At 34.4% G+C, this 15,852-nt stretch overlaps 1 long non-coding RNA gene across 1 annotated transcript in view; it reads right to left on the bottom strand.

Annotated features, from left to right (window-relative positions):
* Positions 1-1,568: 1,568 nt before the first annotated feature.
* Positions 1,569-15,852, bottom strand: part of LOC134268248 (uncharacterized) — a 34,875-nt gene continuing 20,591 nt past the window's right edge. Inside the window, exons 3-4 of the long non-coding RNA XR_009992322.1 lie at positions 9,149-9,264; positions 1,569-1,985 (exon numbers count right to left, since the gene is read on the bottom strand). This is a non-coding gene — a long non-coding RNA (uncharacterized LOC134268248). The remainder of the gene's footprint in view (positions 1,986-9,148; positions 9,265-15,852) is intronic.

Below are 15,852 nucleotides of genomic sequence, written 5' to 3'. Positions count from 1 at the left end.
TTTTACAGTTACATGTAGTTTAATATCACAATATTTCGTGTAATTTTTTTTTAATCAGTAGTATATGTAAATCAATAGTATGTGTAAACCCTTTTAGTATACATAGTTACACAATATACACTTTTGTTCAGAAATTTATTTATCTATATTTGCTTTTTGCTAACAACACTTCATTTATATTTCAATCTTAAAATTCGTAATATTAGTATTTGGGAAATAGTGAGAGTTTAATGCATGATGCACGTACATTTAAATTTATTTATCAATTATTTATTTAACTTATTTTAGTTATGCGCAACATTAATAACTTATAATGTCAACTTGAAAAAATGGATTTTTTTTCAAAATAAAAGGTTTAGTGATCTTTGTGGCATAGTAAATCAAACAGTTCAAGAACTAACCCCACAATACATATTTATTTTGTTAAGTAGAGGATGGAAAGAGGGGTTGATCTAACACCTTTTTGGGATGTTTCAATTTGCTAATAAAATCTTGTTTCATGGCAGATTTAGAGATGATGGTTTCATCATTTTCAATGGTTCTGAGACTGAGATTCTTGATTTCTTTAAACTTGGCAATCATGCAGTGTCATCCGCACTTTAAATTCACCTTTGAAATTTCTGTTGATTCAGTAAACTTTTTAGACACAAAAGTGTATAAAGGAAGAAAATTTCAAGAATCAAACAAACTTGATATCAAATCTTATATAAAACCAACAATTAATTTCCAATATCTACACAGAGAAAGTTCTCACAACCCAGCGGTATTCAAAGGTTTCGTTAAAGGTAAATGCAAAAGACGTGAGAAATACCAATGGCACTGTTCTCAGTATAATTCTACAAGACTTTAAAAACCCCTTGTCAAAGAGAGGCTTCTCTGATGCAGAAATAGATCCCATTATCACAGGAATAATTGGAACAGACAGAAATGAGATCCTAAATAGAAGTTACGGCCAACTGAGACCCAACAATAAATTGGTTATGATTACAAAATTTAATCCGAGAGTCAACGGACTAAAAAACGCATCTTAAAATACTGGAACAAAACCAAAACAGACACAAAATGCAAAGAAATATTTACCTCGGAACCAATTAAAGCTTATAGTAAAGACAAAAGTAAAGGCGATTATGATATAATTTTGAGATCATGTCCATGAAATTTATTAAGACCCCACACTCTAAACCAAACTTCTAAACCAGGCATTCCTCATGATCATAATTATGTACATGTACTTATATTTCCAACAGAAAGGAATGCCTGGTTTAGAAGTTTGGTTTAGAGTGTGGGGTCCTAATAAATTTCCCGTAAAAACAACCTCCAAGTTCAAATAATGTTCAAACTCCGAGGTGGGGTCAGTATTCAACAGGGTCAATTTTCAACTTGTTGAGGTCATCAGGGATAAGAAAAAAAAATATCAAGCTGTTGAAAAATGACCCCGGGTATAAATTCAACGATTTTTGGTCTCAATTTTCAACGGAGAAAAAACACCCCTGGTTCAATATTCAATGTTGAAAAATGACCCCCGGTTCAATTTTCAACTCGGGTCAATATTCAACGTTACACCGGACTCAAAATCAAATGGCGACTTCTTTATGCCATAGGGAGTTATCATGTAAAATTTCATGGCAAAGGCTGAAAGCATCTCGAGATATCGCGTGGAAAGGAAAGTGTAACAGACAGCAGCAATACAGCTAGACGTCCGTCCAACGGACAGAAAGGCAGCCAGACAGACATACAGTAATACCAAAATTAATATCCCCACTTTCAGCGGGGGAACAATAAACTAGAGGAAGAAAAATCTATATATATTATTTTAGCTCTTCGGCCTCTACTTTTTTCATAGCTATTTAAATGTTTTTACTTAAGAAATACTTACAGGCATAATTGTATTCTCTAATCGGTTCGGAGTCTGCATATAGCTCTCTTCTACCCGTATATTTTGACCGTGGTTTGGAACGATGACATTCTCTAAGAGTCACTGTAACCTGTTGGTATTGAAGCAATTGTTTTCATCTTGATATGTCCTCTCCCTATTATACTATTACAGATGCTGAAGCATAATTATTCACTTTTAACGAGTGTATATTTAAAGATAACGTTTACTCGTTGTTTCAGATTACAAAAATGGAATGCTATGAAATGCAATATGTGGAATAAAAATTGTTTTAATGAACAAAATAATAAAACTGAAAAATTTAATAATTTGTTAATCGAAGAAAATATGCAAGGACCAATATACACGGTAACTCTTGCCTTAAAAGTCATGGAACTTATTACGGTAACCGTTTGTACCCTTAGAACACATTTTTTCAAGCCTTATAAGTCTATAAGCACTGCTCTATTTCTTAATACAAGACCAAGCTGACATTTTCTCAACTAATAACAAGAATAGATATGGGTTACCCCATATCCAAAAATATTCGACTTTTAGATTTAATATGTTTAACAGTGTTTAATGACTTTTATAAAAAATAAACTGCGCTGTCTAGTTATGCATAACAAACAGTGCACATACCTGTGTCTGCAAGACCAGTTTAAACCTTGCTCTACACACGTGCGATGGAGTTGTCAAACGCATATAGCGACCTCGGAGAAACACGTTTTGTTCTGCCGAGAAGTTACGATGGCAGACAAAACCTTTTCTCTTAATTAGATCATATGAATACAAATTCTGATTAATAAAAATTATACAATCCCTGCCCGCTGAACTACTCAGCATATTTTGTTCTAACATTTGTATCTGCAACAAAGTGTGTATAAAATGGTTAGGAACATCAGGGCCAGGCCCGAAAATTCTAAACAGAAAACCTTTTTTTAAAATTTCTGATATATACTAATGTATTCGTCACGGAACTTACTTATATAATTCAAATTCTATAGAAAATAATACGCTGAACGTCAACACGAAACCGGTTTTCAGTTTAGAAATCTCCGACCCGGTTCGGGTTTTGCTACACTGTAACACATTTTATAACTACGCTCCCTACCCAGTCTACACACGAGCAGAATCCGACAAGGGATTGAAAATTCCGTTATTTAATAATACACACACAGAATGATCAATTATTTTTCTCTAAGAGGAAACTAAATGATTATTAACGAACAATTAACACGAACTTAATACAATTGTTGATTATAATATCATCAATTCATCGGTGAAAAGATATCGATCGAAGAATGACCTAGATGTTCTCTGTTATCAAACATGTTACAAAAAAAAAAAAGCTGAGGAGGGAGAGGGAGCGAGCGTAGGAATATTAATATTTTTTATTTGCATTTCGGGGGGAAAGTGATCTTTGGAGAAAAAAATTACGTTAATTTTGGTTACGTTTACGTGTGACATACACAGCATTATTCTTATCATGAACAGTAATGTTGTATCTACCTATCATGATGGAACTATTTTCGTCGGAACAATTTGTGTGAGTCGTCGCTGACTACAGTAATATATCTTGAACTGATAGTAAGCACTGATCGAATGCATTAAAGGAAAAACCCCTACATAAACAATTACATGGGCGCAGACACATTTTGGACACCCAAAGTTGTGCGGAGGAGAAAATGCTAGCTGGCGCGTGTTTGGTCAATAAGAGAAAAGACTTGTTATGTATTTGACAAGTGAAATAAAGTTGATAAAAATCTCATATCAAGACTTGGGTTTCTTTGAGGTATATAGGAGTTACAGGTAAACATTTGAAGGGAGGGATGCACTTTGGTTAGAGATTTTCATTTGGTGTCAAACGCACCTAGTTGTAAACAAATGGAAATTGAAAGTAAAAGTGCAACGGCACGGTATATTTTTTCTGGCATTTTTTGTTTAAGGAATGAAGCTTATTTCAACTTATGTTATCCGATATAACATAACTTGGGGCAGTTTACGCTTTATAAACCGCGAAGCGGTTTATAAAAAAGCGTAAACTGCCCCAAGTTATGTTATATCGGATAACATAAGTTGAAATAAGCTTCATTCCTTAATATTTACATTTGCAAATGTTTTCCTTTATATAACACTACTGAAGGCAAGCGTTTTTATAACTGTGTAAATACAGGTATGGGGTCAAGAGGTCATAGATGTGCGTTTGGATAAACGTTCGACGTAATTTCTCTGTGACGTCATAAAGGGTCGACGCGCGTTTAGTGGATTACATACATGCCGTTGGGTTTGAAAAATTAACGCATTTCACACGTTAAAGGTAACAATCAGGCAAATATAAAGTATGAATAAGTCACAAATGTAAATATAAGTAATAAGGTATCATTTTTTGAGTTTTATTGAGATGTAAAACGGGTTGACACATGATCAAATCTTTCCATAAAGCCCTTCGGGCTTTATGGGATTTGATCACGTGACCAACCCGTTTTACATCTCAATAAAACTCAAAAAATGATACCTTATTTCTTATAATTTAATTTCAGGGTAGACAATAAGACAACATTTCCTCCGGAAAAAGGTTTGAAATTGAGCGTTATTTTAAATTTAACGTCAAGCGGAGTAATATGTTTTTGACGTAACTCATTGTGACGTAGGCAAGTTATGTTATACAAAATGGATAAAACCGTTTAACCAATCAAATGACGTGTTACAACTAAAATTAGATTATTTTCCAATATCTCGAACTTTCACGACAAAAAGGTCATTTGCCCGAAATTCGATATATTATCAGTGAGAGGGGCTAAAGTTTGTATGGAAGTCTATGGGAAAACATATGGTGGTGTTTGTCCTAAAAACAACTGGATGAAATACCGCGCAAGCGCAGGGAATTTTAACTAGTCCAACAGAAATTGTGTTTATAAAAGTTAGGGTAAACACGTTGTACTGAAGATCGATTGGTTTACGTTTTGGCGATTCTCAAGGTGAAAATCATGTTAGGTATGTAGCTACGTCGTTTTGGGTTCTATTAAGGGGTTTTTAAGTCATTCGAAGTTTTACTGCCTTAAGTGCAACAGCTACCTTTACTAATGTCGAAGTAAAAAGATTTTTTGGCTGAATATCGGCAACCTTCAGAAGAAGAGTCCTTGCTTAACTATATTCCTTCTGCAGTACATAAGGTTTCTACGCTTAATTTGAACACCCATGTCATTATTACTGAGACAGGGAAAGTCTCGTCAGACCTGGCTGACACCTGAACACTCTGAAGGAAGAAATTTCTGTGGGTGACGGTTTTGCTAAGAAACCTAAAAAAAAAAAACAAGAGGCCAAGGGGCCACAGCACTAACCTTAGAACATCGGCTAGGAAAAAGCACATCAGATCAGAACTGAGTTTACTGAGGGGGGTTGAATTTTAACCCCCCAGGGGGTCATGATTTGAACAAACTAGAATCTACACTACCTGAGGATGATTCCATCACTAATCATGGCTTTGAAGTAATTGAAAAGAAGATTTTAAAAGGTTTCCCTATATATTCCTATGTAAAAATCTGGTCGGCCATTTTGGTCCCATCCTAGCCCCGGGGGTCATGATTTGAACAAACTTGAATCTACACTACCTGAGGATGATTCCACATGAGTTTCATCTTTCCTGGCCCAGTGGTTCTTGAGAAGAAGATTTTTCCTATATATTCCTATGTAAAACTTTGGTTGGCCATTTTGGCCCCACCCTAGCCCCGGGGGTCATGATTTCAACAAACCTAAATCTACACTACCTGAGGATGATTCCACATGAGTTTCATCTTTCCTAGCCCAGTGGTTCTTGAGAAGAAGATTTTTAAAAAATTTTCCTAATATTTCCTATGCAAAACTTGGATCAGCCATTTTGGCCCCAACCTAGCCCCGGGATTTCAACAAACTTGAATCTACACTACACTTCCACGTGTAAGTCACTTCCTAGCCACATTTCCGTGAATAATTTACCCTATCTCGCTGTAGTCTCGCTAACTCTCGCCAGAGCCACTGCCAGAGCTACTCTGAACTCATCGGGTTTTATAATTTGCGGAACACCGAAAATTAGAACGTTCCGAACACGTTAGTAGGGGTGTTTGTATTCTTTCTTTGACTGGAGTAAGTTACAATGTGTAGCGCTATTTTTGTTTCTATTGAATTTTCCAAGATGATATCTGTATTTATTGTGTTTTCCTTTCATTTCCGGGGTTACCCAAGGTTTATCTACAGATGTTCTGCTTGAGTAGGCTGTTTTACGCTGTGTTGATTTTTAATGGGGTTCGATTTCAAAGAAAGGCTCCATGGCTTTTGTTAGCTCTGAAGTAAATAGGTCAACAGATGAGTCAATGGACTCCTGGGACTCACCTTCCAGCTTTTCAATTACTGACATAAGTGTATCAAGGCATGAGTATAATGCAGTTTGTGCTTCATAAAGGTATTCTGGTTTACACTTAAATGATCTCAATGAGGTAAAACTGTCGTCAGTGGAGTTTTCACTTATTGTGCTTACTACAGGGGAGGTCAAAAGATGTAGATGTAACGAGGCATGATCCGAGTAAGTAGTAAAATTTGACACTTGGAATTTTTCGATCAGGCAGAAAATATCTGGTGTAGAAAGACAGTAGTCTACAACACTTAACCCTCTGGATCCCATGGATGTAAAATCCCTGTCCATATTATTTTTATGGCGACCATTTAGTATCCTCATCCCAGATGATTTACACGTTGCCAATAGTTTCGAACCGTTGTCATTTATACTTGTATCCGGGTTCACACGTAATTGCAAATCATAGTCCAACTCATAACCAATAGTTTCCATATGGCTCAGATTGTTCTCATTAAGAACGTCATCAATTTTAAAATCTTCCCTAGATATGAAGACCATGCATTCATGTCTCCTAATATCATAACTTTTCCTTTACTCTGAACAGGTTGGGAACACATCCCCTCACTATGTTCATTTCTAGTGATTGTCTCCATAGCTTCCAGTGTTTCCGGTCCTCTGTACTCACCATCAATATACAGCCTGTTAACAACCAATGTTGCCTTTTTACCTCTGTTCCTTGCTTCTTTTAGAATTAGGTAAAGTTGTTTTCTTTGTTTCTGTATTACTCTTGGAAATTGCTCCTGAATTGCATATCTTGTGTCCCCTAGCTTGCCGGCGTTCGCGCGGACTTTCTCTCTCACTCTAAATGATGAAAATTTCACTACCACTGGTCTTCCATTCTCCATTCCCCCTCCTTCCTATCCGATGAGTCCTTTCGATGTCCTGCTTTACATTAAGGAGTCGAAGGAAGTCATCACAAAATTCATCTATGAGACGCACGCAATCCTTTCTGTTATCTTTGTATTCTGCCAGGCCAAAAAACAGGAGGTTGTCGCGCATACTACGACACTGTAAATCAGTCATTGTTTTTTCAATGTCTTTCTGTGTTTTTTTTTTTCTAAGCTCTGGATCTGACACAACACATCCTCGTTGACATTGGTAGAACGTGATCGATCTATATCCTGAACTCGCTCTCTGTTTTCAAGCCTTTTGGTATGCATTACATTAGAGTCAATTGTTTGTAACAGTTTATCTATGTCGGCCTTTTGGGCTCCAAGTTCAAGGTCGATATCTCCTTCATCGCCTTAAATTTCTCGTCTATACTGGCTATAAAGTCATTTTTGAATTTATCTAATTTACTTTCAGCCATGGATTGCAGGGATTGTTGACCTACTTGCAGTTTTTGGACGGCCTCCGCAATGACAGTAATTTTGTCCACCATATCATCTAAACTAGTGTCCGCCATTTTGATAGTCTTTGTTGATGGCTTTGGGGTATTACCATCAGAAGATAGTCGACGCTTTCCGTCGGGTTTGTCCGTTTAAGGCATCAATGCAATACAGACATATCGAAATATCTAAACATACCTGATTTTCCAAGCTTTACACTTTAAAATAGTACCAAATTACTCACAAAAATTACTGCTAAAATTTACACGTCCATGTCTACCCATGCATTCGCACTCCAGCAAATCGGTAATACCCGGTAGTAAGCTAAATTAAGTCAAATATATAATGACAAGTTTACATGTTGTTTTTCATCTCATAAAAAAATTCAGCTCCAGTCTCGTATCAAAAGGCCCGAATCGGAAGGGAAGATTCTGGGATTATTTTGCGTCAGTCATGATTTGACGTGAACCCAAGTGAAATACTGTTACGACGCCTAGACCGGCTTGCCTGTCTGATCCTCGATTTCGTACTGCCAGTCTAGGAACAGCGAATTTGTGTTATAGAGACAAGCGTCGGGATGATCGAGACTACAAATAATGACGAAAAAGTAGTAGCATATAATGAAAAGTAGTATAACGAAAAGTAGTATAATGAAAAGTAGTATAAAGACAAGTAGTATAATGAAAAGCAGCATAATGAAAAGTAGTATAAAGAAAAGTAGTATAATGAAAAGTAGTGTAATGGAAAGTAGTAGCATATAATGACAAAGTACCATCATATAATGACAAAGTGCCATCATATAATGACAAAATACAATCATATAATGACAAAGTACCAGCATATAATGACAAAATACCATCATATAATGCAAGTTCTGCCTAGACTTCCTTTTATTTTAAATTGTTTGTCATTGTGAGCACGACAATAATAGAATTTAAAAAATGCTTTTCATTTACGAAATGGATAGAAAAATGGCCTTTGAGCCTTCCGATCGCCACAAGATTTTTCTTTTTGTTTTTGAAGCGTAAAATCCCTGTAGTATTTGTAGTAACCCATGATGCAATTCTCATTCAGCTGATTTGTCAGTCAAAGTCATATTGGTGCCTCAATTGCTAAATATAGTCCCGATTCCTATGCAAAAATATTTGTCTAAAAAGAAATTTTAATTCATGAATGCAGAAATTAAAATTGTATCATAGAGAATATTTATTTAAGTTTGAATGATTTCAAGAGATATAGATTGAAGTACATTTCTACAGATATTATAGGCCGCTGAAAACTGAAACGCAACATAACTTTTCTGTTTACTATGTCTCCACGTGCTAGTCACTTCCTAGCCACATTTCCGTGAATAATTTACCCTATCTCGCTATAGTCTCGATAACTCTCTTTAGAGCCACTGCCAGAGCTACTCTGGAAACATCCGATTTTATAATTTGCAGAACGACAAAAATAAAAGGTTACGAACACATTAGTAGGGGTGATGTACGTCCTGCGAAGCGTACGGTTTAGACTTTTAAGGCTTACCGTGTATACCTGACCTAAAACACTTACCTTTTTGAGTTTTCGTCGAGGAAAACTATTATTACATTGAATTAACGATCCTTTAAATAATGTTTCACTATCACGTGCCAATTCCATTCCTTGAAATTATTACCTTTATGTTTTCCCTGAAAAAAAAAAACAGAAAATAAATCAAAAATACATTTTAATGTTCAACAGATATATCTTTAAACAAGTTGCATATATTTCAAATAGATAAGAAATTCTTCAACAGATGAAAAATATAATGTTTCGTGTATTTGAGAGAATTGAAATTAAATTAACTACCTAATTCAGAGAATTTGTATCCCTCGCTTAAGGGAAAAAGAGAAGGATGTTAGGATGTTCAGACTGGGGGTCACCCCCAAACCCACCCCACCTTCCCCGGATTTGCAGAATATATTAAATGTATGTTCTGAAGAAAATAAAAAAAATGCAAATATGGATACGTCATAACTTCTTCATTTCATATGCTTGTAAACCGAAAAAAAGATTTTTTTTAAGAAAAAGCATGGCATACTAGCAGAGCAAGAATATATAATATATATATATATATATATATATATATATATATATATATATATATATATATATATATATATATATATATATATATTTATCTCATACGTGTTGGTGATACAGGCCGTTGGATAAACTTATGCTTTATCAACGGGTAGATGCTTTATCAATAGCACTTCCGGTTTTGACACGAACCCTCGCTTCAAGATTTTATTTTATTGAAACTTTTATTTGTGAAAATTGTTGCCTTTATAAAATGAATGATAAAGGGTAGCAATATCGTTAAAAGCAAGATGTCAAAGAAGTGTCTTATTTTATCAAGGAACCCGTTGGCTATTTGAAGACAGATGTTACCCCCCCCCCCCCTTTTAGATCGTTTTCGGAGAAAGTAAAGCCTACATGTACCAGTTAAGTTGTTGTTATAAGACTCCTTTGACATCTTTAACAATGCTTTCTTATATTATACTATGTATGCCTACCTAGTAATGTAGGTGTAACTTACCATGGATCAGCCAACAATCTAGACAAAGTCTAGGCCCCTAGCCTTGCCTAGCACGATTTGTACTGCCATCGTAAAAAGAGTTGATTTTCACGATTCCCATAGTCCTAACAACTTTCAGTCAGAAGTTCGTTTGATGTAAAGCTCCAGCAATTTTCACATGATGTTTTCAAAGACACAGATAGCAAATATTCTAAATTTTGAACTCGATCTACTTTCTCTCGACGCATGTAAACATCAACGGTGCTACGTCATCAAGTTATACGTCATCAATTTGATTTTGGCAGTCATTCATGTAGTTTCGCAGGGGAAGTCTCAAAGTTTTGTTAAAACGAAAGTCGTATGAGATAAATAGAACATCTATAATTGTGTGATTTGATATTGGCTTTATCCAACTCGTTGAAATGGTGTATATTCGCTCGGCAAGCCTCGCGAATATATACACCATTTCAACTCGTTGGATAAAGCCAATATCAAATCACACAATATAGATATCCTCTCTCTCTATATATATATATATATATATATATATATATATATATATATATATATATATATATATATATATATATATATATATATATATATATATATATATATATTTTTTTTTTTTTTTTTTTAAAGGAAATTTATGTGAGCCATGTGGTGCTAAAAATGTATTTTGTGTAAATTTGTTGTGAAAACCAGTCAGTTTGAAGATAATAACGGATATACTTTTCAAGTGAAAAATTATATTAATTGTAAATCAAGGAATGTTGTTTATGGAATTTTTTGAAAAAAATGTGACAAAATAGTGTATGTGGGAGAAACTGGTGATAGTTTATATCAAAGACATGTTTTGAATTTGTCTTTAATTAAAAGGGAAACAAATGATCCTGTGGCTACTCATTTTAATTCAGGTGTACATACAGTAGAAGATTATAATATAATAGGCATTGAAAAACTATAAAAATGACATTTACCGCAAATATAGAGAAAATCTTTGGAAGAAAAAGTTGAACACTTATATACCATTTGGTATCAACAAAAGGGAACACTTCTGTCTTTGAAATGGATTTATGAACATTTGTGTGACATTGTGATACTTATTTTTACAGATATACATTTATATATACTTTAAAATCATCTTTTTAATTTACCCCGTATTCTAGTATTTTATTCTGTATGATAAAAATTTTGATAACACAAGTACAATTTTTGCTCTCACAATATTTTCAGATGTTTTTGGCGCTATTTTATTCCATGACGTTGCCTCTCAATTTTTACGTTCTTTGTGACGTCATAATACTGTTGAGTTGCTATGCATTTTTAAAAATAAACACGATTGAAGAATGCCGGTAACACGGATGAAGTGTTTTAAAGTTTTTTATTATATATATATAATTTAATTTTGTTTGTATTCTCGCCTCTCATTGGTTGATTTCCAAAAAGGAACGCAAAACATTTTGTATAATCTGGTTTGGTATGGGGACACACCCCCTTGACGACGAGCTTAATCATTATATCCATGCAATCCCCTCATTTCCAGTCCTCGGAATCCATGGAAAATTTCAGATTTAATAAATTTACCTTCAACTTTAAACAATTACTCGTTCTTACCTCATGTAAACAAACATCATGGCTGCTAGATCTATGTATCAGTTATTACCTCCCCTCGCTTCAAATCACTTCCGTTACTACGGTTGTATTATTGCGCGGTAAATTTGAACTGATAAAAAGCAACACAATTTTACATCAAAAGTTGTTTAATTATTTTAATCCGCTTCGAAATATCCAGAGTAGCAAAGGAGGACTACTTTATTAAACTATTTAACCCAAAACTTAACAGAAAATAATTACTTCAGTTTTAACTTTAATTATTTTCTACTTGTTTTTTGATTTATTTAACGAGGCCCGATCTACTTGATCTGCGCATACGTTTTAACGCAGCGTCGACTCAGGCACGTCACAATACTACCCTTGAATGCCGTCACTATATATATAAGGTATTCAATTTCATTTTGCGTGAGATTACCTAAGTCCTTGGTATTTCTTTGTGAGCTGCCTTTTTGAGACATGAGATATAATCCTCCAAATGTTTATCTCTATTAAGCGGTAGCCTGAAACCTTTCCTACTTTTAACCAGAGATATATCATCATCGGTTTTATTTTGAAAAAATTCCTTCAAGCGTAATTTACGGCAGAATTCTTCTGTGTCCTTAACGACATCAACCTTATCAGACTTTGGCGTAGGCGTGAATTTTAAACCATGTTCCAAAAGTTTTATTTCATCACTATTTAAGTCTCGTTGTGATAGCTTAATTAACAAGAGGCACATAGCTTAATTAACAAGAGGCCCTTTCAAATGATTGAATTTGGTTCATGTTTCAAGCTAGATGCTATGGCATTCACAATTCTAAAAGAGGCACCATTTCTAATCAGAACTATACAATTAGCAATTGTTTAGTTAGTTTACTTAATACCCATAAGCAGGGCAGAGGAACAAAAAATGCATTTTCACTAATCAGTAATATTCAGCAATAATCATAAGTGCCCCTACCACACATGAACCCCTGACCCTAGGTATACACATTGCACAATTTTTGAAAAGACACACTTGCTTTTCAAAAATGTTTGATTAATAATAAGGAGCAGATTTCAAACAATTCATTTTCAGTATATAAGTAGACCCCCCCCTTCGGTATCCCTGACCCAGGGGCCTTGAAGTTTATAATTCTGGAAGAAGAGCCCTTGTACATCATAACTATATAGGTAGTTCATCTGCTAGAGAAAAAGAGTTTCATATATGTAATGTATTTCACTATATAATCATTATAGAGCCGCGCCCTAACACCATAACCCCTGACCATTGGGCCATAAAATTCATAATTTTGGTAGAAGCATTCTTGCTCATCATAACTATGTACTTAGTTAGTTTATTTAATATCTAGGAGCAGAGAAGAAGATTTTCAAAGAAATAATGTATTTTCACTATATAATCAATAGTGCCCCACCCTAACCCCGAACCCTGGGGCCATAAAATTCAAAATTTTGGAAGAGACACTCTTGCTCATGAGTCATGATAACTTTATACTTAGTTGGTTTATTTAATAAGAAGAAGCAGAGAAGATTTTCAAAGAATAAATGCATTTTCACTATATAATCAATAGAGCCCCGCCCTTACACCAGAACCCACCCCTGACCCTTGGGCCATAAAATTCAAAATTTTGGAAGAGGCACTCTTGCTCATGATAACTTTTTACTTAGTTGGTTTATTTAATACAAAAGAAGCAGAGAAGAGATTTTCAAGTAATAAATACATTTTCACTATATAATCAATAGAGCAACGCCTTAACACCAGAACCCCTGACCCTTGGGCCATAAAATTCCTAAGTTTGGTAGAGGCAGTCTTGCCAAAACGCAGCCCGAAGACTACATGGAACGAACGTGTGGGTGAAAGAACAATTTCCCCAAGAGATAGAAAACAGGAGAAAAAAACTGTATCCAGTCATGCGCCAAGCAAAACTTGACCATAAACGTGTGAAACTTGTTCGAGACACTCTTTTCATAAATGGAGTGAAATACACTGCGCCTCCTGAATCCGCCCCAGTGACTCAAAGTTACGCAAGAGTAGCTCAACAAGAGCAAGGAGCACCAACCCAGACGCCTAGACGCGATAACAAAAGACCCCGGTATGGATCATCATCGCCAGATCAGAACAGACAATAGGAACGCGCGGAGGAACAGACCCAGCGCCGTAAGGCTCAATGTGTAAATAATGTACAAATTTTATCATTAAATGTATGTGGGATAAAAAACAGACTGAATTATAAGGAATTTACAGATTTCATCTCAAAATATGATATTGGTTTCCCAGAAACTTAAACAGATAATTCTGATAACATACAAATACCTGGATCTGTTACTTATATGAAAAATAGACGTAAACTTTCCAATATCCGATCTGGGGGGGATTATTGTAGCTATTAAAGATACTGTAGTGAAATATGTTAGCATGATAAATACAGATTGTAAATATGTTATGTGGTTCAAGATAAACAAAACTTTATTTAATACTACTAAAGACATAATTTGCGGAGTTGTTTATATATACCTCCAGAAGAAAGTAGATATTCTTCCCCTGATTGTTTTATAGAAATTGAACAAGAGTTCCTCAATTTTAATAAAGATTCAAATTATTTTTGTATGCTTGGTGACTTTAATGCTAGAGTAGGTAATATGAATGATTTTTTCACTGCTGATGAATTTGTATTGAACCAAAACAATTGTAATGAGAACATGTATACTGATATTTTAACAAGATCCACGATTTTTGAAAAATGTGATATACCATTAAAAAGAACTGTTAAAGACACCACGGTAAATAACTATGGACATAAATTGATTGATTTTTGTAGGAATAATGAAATGTATATTGTAAATAGCCGTGTAGGCAACGACAAATTTAAGGGAGACTTAACTTGTAAAAATAGCAGCACTGTAGATTATGTTTTAGCCAGTGTGCAGATTTTTTATTTGTTTATCGATTTTGATGTTGTCGAATTTTGTAATCTATTCTCTGATGTACATAATGCCTTATCAGTATCTTTATCTAGTTGTAAGAGTGTAAGATCAACCTTGTAACACGTGATATATGTGACGTGTTCTTAAGTGCAGCAAAAGAAACATTTGGATATCACAAAGATAGAAGGGCTGGGGTTAATAATAATTGTAATAAACAATGGTTTAATCGGGACTGTAGAAACGCTAGAAAAAAGTTTCATCTCGCTAAACGTATGTATAATCGAAATAAATCGACCGAAAACAAGTGTAATTTGAATGTTATGAGTAAAATGTATAAGAAAACAATGGATGATAGCATCAAAAATGATAGAAAGAACATTGCCAAAAAACTCAAAGACTTGCATTCTACAAATCCCAAAGATTACTGGAAAATTTTGAATAGATCTGATAAAAATAAGAAATGTGCTGTCGATATAAATGACATGTATAATTTTTTGAAAGATATGAATGAAGATAATAATTGCAATGTTGCACCTAATAACTTAGATGAACAGGAAGATGTAACAAATTTTTCAAATGATTTCTCAGTTGATACCCTGAATTGTGCTATCAGTGATGAAGACATACTGAAAAGTGTCAAAAAGCTTAAAAATAACAAAGCATGTGGTTTTGACAAAGTGTTTAATGAACATATAACTTCAACAATTACTATATTTCTACCCGTTTACAGAAAATTGTTCAATTTAATATTTGACTCAGGTACCGTACCGGATGAATGGTTGATTGGCATTGTTAAACCTATATATAAAAATAAAGGTGACCCAACACAACCAGAAAATTATCGACCCATAACATTATTGAGCTGTTTAGGAAAATTATTTACAAGTATTTTATGCACACGATTAGAAACATTTGCTGAAGAAGTAAATCTAATTAATGAGAGTCAAACAGGGTTTAGAAAAGGGTACTCAACTTTAGATCATATAGTTACGTTACAGTTTTTATGTCAGATTTTTTTTCAAAGAAAAAAGAAACTTTTCTGCGCATTTATTGACTTTAAACAAGCTTTTGATACGGTTTGGAGATTTGGATTGTGGCATAAGCTATTTAAGAGTGGAGTCAGTGGCAAATGTTTTAACTTCATGAAAAATATGTATATTGGAATTAAATCTATGATGAATTTGAATGGTACAAC

The sequence above is a fragment of the Saccostrea cucullata genome, unplaced genomic scaffold (assembly GCF_032062105.1).
Source record: "Saccostrea cucullata isolate Sc308-1 unplaced genomic scaffold, CSIRO_AGI_Scuc_v1 ctg5269, whole genome shotgun sequence".
NCBI classification, from domain to species: Eukaryota; Metazoa; Mollusca; class Bivalvia; order Ostreida; family Ostreidae; genus Saccostrea; species Saccostrea cuccullata.
The sequence above is the reverse complement of the archived record's forward strand: the minus strand, read 5'-3'. Positions and strand labels throughout refer to the sequence as shown.